This window comes from Cherax quadricarinatus, chromosome 57 (assembly GCF_038502225.1).
Source record: "Cherax quadricarinatus isolate ZL_2023a chromosome 57, ASM3850222v1, whole genome shotgun sequence".
Taxonomy (NCBI): Eukaryota; Metazoa; Arthropoda; class Malacostraca; order Decapoda; family Parastacidae; genus Cherax; species Cherax quadricarinatus.
The window spans coordinates 2,409,340-2,416,648 of record NC_091348.1 but is presented as its reverse complement, the minus strand read 5'-3'; the positions used below and the strand labels follow the sequence as shown (position 1 = coordinate 2,416,648).

Here is a 7,309-nt window from a genome sequence, read left to right as displayed (position 1 = left end):
CCCTGGTACCAGACACCACTGAACCTGTCTCCCTGGTACCAGACACCACTGAACCTGTCTCACTGGTACCAGACACCACTGAACCTGTCTCCCTGGTACCAGACACCACTGAACCTGTCTCCCTGGTACCTGACACCACTGACCCTGTCTCCCTGGTACCAGACACTACTAAACCTGTCTCCCTGGTAACAGACACTACTAAACCTGTCTCCCTGGTACCAGACACCACTGAACCTGTCTCCCTGGTACCAGACACCACTGAACCTGTCTCCCTGGTACCAGACACCACTGAACCTGTCTCCCTGGTACCAGACACCACTGAACCTGTCTCCCTGGTACCAGACACCACTGAACCTGTCTCCCTGGTACCTGACAACACTGACCCTGTCTCCCTGGTACCAGACATCACTGAACCTGTCTCCCTGGTACTAGACACAACTGAACTTGTCTCCCTAGTACCAGACACCACTGAATCTGTCTCCCTGGTACCAGTCACCACTGAACTTGTCTCCCTAGTACCAGACCCCACTGAACTTGTCTCCCTAGTACCAGACCCCACTGAACTTGTCTCCCTAGTACCTGACACCACTGAACCTGTCTCCCTTGTACCAGACACTACTGAACTTGTCTCCCTGGTACCTGATACTACTGAACCTGTCTCCCTTGTACCAGACACCACTGAACCTGTCTCCCTGGTACCTGATACTACTGAACCTGTCTCCCTGGTACCAGACACCACTGAACCTGTCTCCCTGATACCTGATACTACTGAACCTGTCTTCCTGGTACCAGACACCACCTAACCTGTCTTCCTGGTACCTGACACTATTGAACCTGTCTCCCTTGTACAAGACACCACTGAACCTGTCTCCCTAGTACCAGACCCCACTGAACATGTCTCCCTAGTACCTGACACCACTGAACCTGTCTCCCTGGTGCCTGATACTACTGAACCTGTCTCCCTGGTATCAGACACTACTGAACCTGTCTCCCTAGTACCAGACCCCACTGAACATGTCTCCCTAGTACCTGACACCACTGAACCTGTCTCCCTGGTGCCTGATACTACTGAACCTGTCTCCCAGGTACCAGACACCACTGAACTTGTCTCCCTAGTACCAGACCCCACTGAACATGTCTCCCTAGTACCTGACACCACTGAACTTGTCTCCCTAGTACCTGACACTACTGAACCTGTTTCCCAGGTACCAGACACCACTGAACTTGTCTCCCTAGTACCAGACACCAATGAACATGTCTCCCTAGTACCTGACACCACTTAACCTGTCTCTCTGGTACCTGATTCTACTGAACTTGTCTCCCTAGTACCAGACCCCACTGAACTTGCCTCCTTAGTACCTGACACCACTGAACCTGTCTCCCTGGTACCTGATACTACTGAATCTGTCTCCCTTGTACCAGACACCACTGAACCTGTCTCCCTGATACCTGATACTACTGAACCTGTCTCCCTGGTACGAGACACCACTTAACCTGTCTTCCTGGTACCTGACACTTCTGAACCTTCTCCCTGGTACCTGACACTACTGAACCTGTCTCCCTGGTACCTCACCCCACTGAACCTGTCTCCCTGTACCTGACACCACTGAATCTGTCTCTAGTACCTGATACTATTAAACCTGTCACCCTGGTACTTGACACCACTGAACCTGTCTCTGGTACCTGATACTATTAAACCTGTCACCCTGGTACTTGACACCACTGAACCTGTCTCTGGTACCTGAAACTTAAACCTGTCACTCTGGTACTTGACACCACTGAACCTGTCTCTGGTACCTTATACTATTAAACCTGTCACCCTGCTACTTGACACCACTGAACCTGTCTCTGGTACCTTATACTATTAAACCTGTCACCCTGGTACTTGACACCACTGAGCCTGTTCTCAGTAGTAGTACCAGTTCCTAGTAACCAGTTACCAGTAACCAGTGTACCAGTAGATGACTCACTACCAACCGTCTGTGTGAATCATTGACTGTATTCATATTGCTGCTGACCATAGCAGGATTTCAAACACCCTCGCACTGTAGACACTTGTGAGTCAGTCAAGATAGGGAGCAGAGAGAGGCAGGTCGGCTGTTGGCGCTATCCATACTTCCCGTTATATATTATACGTACTACCAGCCTACGTGAGTATTCTTACCCTATCCACGTATCGAAAACCCACATGACACTGTCTCTGGTACCTTATACTATTAAACCTGCCACCCTGGTACTTGACACCACTTAACCTGTCTCTGGTACCTTATACTATTAAACCTGTCACCCTGGTACTTGACACAAATGAACGTTACTGTCTTCAAATAATTTACTCAATTATCATTGCTAAGTGGCACCACCTGACCTCCAATAATCTAACCTTGAGTAAGTAATACCTGACCTTGAGTAGGTAATACCTGACTTTGACTAGGTAATACCTGACCTTAAGTAGATAATACCTGACTTTGACTAGGTAATACCTGACCTTGAGTAGATAATACCTGACCTTGAGTAGATAATACCTGACCTTGAGTAGATAATACCTGAGCTTTAGTAGAAAATACCTGAGCTTGAGTAGACAATTCCTGACCTTGAGTAGGCAATAACTGACACTGAGTAGGTAATACCTGACCTTGAGTAGATATTACCTGAGCTTGAGTAGGTAATACCTGACCTTGAGTAGATATTACCTGAAATTGAGAAGATAATACCTGACTTTGACTAGGCAATACCTGACCTTGAATAGGTAATACCTTACCTTGAGTAGGTAATACCTGACCTTGAGTAGGTAATACCTGACCTTGAGTAGCTAATACTTGCCCTTGAATAAGTAATACCTGACCTTGAGTAGGTAATACCTGACCTTGATAAATTTGAACTAGGAAAGTCTAGATCAGTGGAATGATGACTGATGAGAGCTTAGTTACCATCACAGAGGTCAATTATACTTCAAATAACAAAGGCTTCAGAACCTAAGAGTGTATATAAAGTATGATGCGGCTCTCTCTCTCTCTCTCTCTCTATGTATATATATATCTATATATATATATATATATATATATATATATATATATATATATATATATATATATATATATATATATATATATATAGGTAGTAGGTTGGTAGACAGCAACCGCCCAGGGAGGTACTACCGTCCTGCTAAGTGAGTGTAAAACGGAAGCCTGTAATTGTTTTACATGATGGTAGGATTGCTGGTGTCCATTTTTCTGACTCATAAACATGCAAGGTTTCAGGTACGTCTTGCTACTTCTACTTACACTTAGGTCACACTACTCATACATGTACAAGCATATATATACACACCCCTCTGGGTTTTCTCCTATTTTTCTTACTAGTTCTTGTTCTTGTTTATTTCCTCTTACCTCCATGGGGAAGTGGAACAGAATTCTTCCTCCGTAAGCCATGCGTGTTGTAAGAGGCGACTAAAATGCCGGGAGCAAGGGGCTAGTAACCTCTTCTCCTGTATGTATCACTAAATGTAAAAGGAGAAACTTTCGTTTTTCCTTTTGGGCCACCCTGCCTCGGTGGGATACAGCCAATGTGTTGAAAGAAAGAAATATATATAAATATAAATATATATATATAAATAAATTTATATAAATATAAATATATATAAATATATAAATAAATTTATATAAATATAAATATATATAAATATATAAATAAATTTATATAAATATAATTATAAATATATGTATATAAATATAAATATATATATGTATCTAAATATATATATATATAAATAAATATATATATATATAAATATAAATATATATAAATATAAAAATATATATATATATATATATATATATATAAATATATATATATAAATATATATATATATATATTTATAAATATATATGTATATAAACATACATACATAAATATATATAAAAATATATATATATATATATATATATATATATATATATATATATATATATATATATATATATATATATATATATATACATATATAATTACCTGATTTGAAAACCAGTTTGCAACTATAGAAATGTATATTATAATCACAGAGAAGAGTGAACACACTCTTACTACCTGTGTTGTATCTTCTGGCATTCCTTTTATGTTCATATACTCGCTTGTTCCTCTTTCTCTTTCCCACACATATATCACATTTTTTTCTGGCAATGCATGCTAGGAAATAAACAAACGCCCTTGACAATGCTGATAACGTTGACAACCTTGACATTGTCTTCAGTTTTGACTGTTCGCTGCTGATATTGTTATTGCATTATTGCAAGCGGCAGACACAGTGTCTCTGTGCCCTCTCTCAGGACTCATGGAGAGATGTTATCTGAGTCCACTGCTTTCGAAGGATCTAGTTCACCTAGAAGTTTCTTCACCTTCTCCTCGGTTTTGTGCAGTGTGTCTAGCACTTGCTGGTGTACCCTACCGCCTCGGTTTCCTGGAAGTCCTTCTGCTTCCACTGTGAATACCTCCCTAAATCATGTGTCGAGCTCCTTACATCCTTCCTGGTCACTCCTTGTGTGTTCCCTTCTTCCTTCCTCAGCCTTATTACCTGGTCCTTGAATCTTGTTTTCCTCCTGATGTGGCTGTTGTTAAACTTTGGGTCATTTTTGGCTTTTGATGCTATGTCATTCTGATATTGCCGCTGGGCCTCTCTTTTTATGCATGCAAATTCGTTTATGGCTCTTCGGCTCAACATTTAGTTTTCCTGAGTCCGTTGCCTTCTATACGTTTTCAATGCTCTAGCACACGTGGCTTTGGCTTCTCCACACCTCCGGGTAAATCATGGCCTCACTCTGGCATTCTGTTGCACTTTGGTGTGTGTGTGTGAGTGTGTGTGTCTGTGTGTGTGTGTGTGTCTGTGTGTGTGTGTGTATGGGTGCTCAACTAATTATACTCACCTACTTGTGGTTGCAGGGGTCGATTCATAGCTCCTGGCCCCGACTCTTCACTGGTCGCTGTGTGTGTGTACTCACCTAATTGTGGTTGCAGGGGTCGAGACTCAGCTCCTGGCCCCGCCTCTTCACTGGTCGCTAGTGTGTGTGTGTGTGTGTCAGGGATGCTCGTCCAGCTGGACTAAGGCCGTGTTCAGTGATGAATGAGCGAGTATACACTGTGACGTACCATGTGGATGTACAACGCGGATGCACAGTGCAAGTGTTCACAGTGGGCATATACCGTGGGCGTACACCGTGGGTGTAAACATCACATATTTGGTAACTGGAGGCGACCTTGAGAGTGCTCAGGTGTGGGCAGGTGAAAACTTGCAAATGACCCACCACACACACACACACACACACACACACACACACACACACACACACACACACACACACACACACACACACACACACACAGGTTTGCAACAAGACTAGTCCCAGAGCTAAGAGGTATGTCCTACGAGGAGAGGTTAAGGGAAATCAACCTGACGACACTGGAGGACAGGAGAGATAAGGGGGACATGATAACGACATACAAAATACTGAGAGGAATTGACAAAGTGGACAAAGACAGGATGTTCCAGAGATTGGACACAGTAACAAGGGGACACAGATGGAAGTTGAAGACACAGATGAATCACAGGGATGTTAGGAAGTATTTCTTCAGCCACAGAGTAGTCAGTAAGTGGAATAGTTTGGGAAGCGATGTAGTGGAGGCAGGATCCATACATAGCTTTAAGCAGAGGTATGATAAAGCTCACGGCTCAGGGAGAGTGACCTAGTAGCGATCAGTGAAGAGGCGGGGCCAGGAGCTCGGACTCGACCCCCGCAACCTCAACTAGGTGAGTACAACTAGGTGAGTACACACACACACACACACGCACACACACGCACACGCACGCACACGCACACACGCACACGCACGCACACGCACGCACACGCACACGCACATGCACACGCACATGCATACGCACACGCACACACGCACACACACGCACACACACACACGCGCGCGCGCGCGCATACACGGAAAATCTTCTGTCACACACCTACTGGAGTTTTATGACAAGGTGACAGAAGTAAGACAGGAGAGAGAGGGGTGGATAGACTGTATTTTCTTGGACTGCAAGAAGGCCTTCGACACAGTTCCTCACAAGAGGTTAATGCAAAAGCTAGAGGATCAGGCATTTATAACACGAAAGGCACTGTAATGGATCAGAGAATATCTGACAGGGAGGCAACAACGAGTCATGGTACATGACGAGGTGTCAGAGTGGGCGCCTGTGACAAGCGGAGATCCACAGGGGTCAGTCCTAGGACCTGTGCTGTTTTTGGTATATGTGAATGACATAACGAAAAGGATAGACTCAGAAGTGTCCTTGTTTGCAGATGATGTGAAGTTAATGAAGAAAATCAAATCGGTCGAGGATCAGGCAGGACTAGAAAAAGATCTGGACAGCCTACGAGCCTGGTCCAGCAACTGCCTCCTCGAATTTAACCCCGCCAAATGCAAAGTCATGAAGATCGGGGAAGGGCAAAAAAGACCGCAGACACAGTATAGTCTAGGTGGCCAAAGACTGCAAACCTCACTCAAGGAAAAAGATCTTGGGGTGAGTATAATACCGAGCACATCTCCTGAGGCGCACATCGATCAGATAACTGCTGCAGCGTACGGGCGTCTGGCAAACCTAAGGATAGAGTTCCGATACCTCACTAAGGAATCGTTTAAGACTCTGTACGCCATTTACGTCAGGCCCATACTGGAGTATGCAGCACCAGTTTGGAATCCACACCTGGTCAAGCACGTCAAGAAATTAGAGAAAGTGCAAAGATTTGCAACAAGACTAGTCCCAGAGCTAAGGGGATTGTCCTACGAAGAAAGGTTAAGGAAAATTGGCCTGACGACGCTGGAGGACAGGAGGGTCAGGGGAGATATGATAACGACATATAAAATACTGCGCGGAATAGACAAGGTGGACAAAGACAGGATGTTCCACAGATGGGACACAGAAACAAGGGGTCACAATTGGAAGTTGAAGACTCCGAAGTGTCAAAGGGTTGTTAGGAAGTATTTCTTCAGTCATAGAGTTGTCAGGCAGTGGAATAGCCTAGAAAGTGACGTGATGGAGGCGGGAACCATACATAGTTTTAAGACGAGGTTTGATAAAGCTCAGGAAGCAGGGCGAAAGAGTACCCAGTAGCAATCAGTGAAGAGGCGGGGCCAGGAGCTATGAATCGACCCCTGCAACCACAAATAGGTGAGTACAAATAGGTGAGCACACGCACGCACGCACGCAAACACACACACACACACACACACACACACACACACACACACACACACACACACACAC

General features: G+C 44.3%; 1 long non-coding RNA gene across 1 annotated transcript in view; it reads left to right on the top strand.

Moving 5' to 3' along the window:
- The first annotated feature begins 2,075 nt into the window (after positions 1 to 2,075).
- Positions 2,076 to 7,309, top strand: part of LOC128693446 (uncharacterized) — a 64,452-nt gene continuing 59,218 nt past the window's right edge. The window contains exon 1 of the long non-coding RNA XR_011393587.1: positions 2,076 to 2,150. This is a non-coding gene — a long non-coding RNA (uncharacterized lncRNA). The remainder of the gene's footprint in view (positions 2,151 to 7,309) is intronic.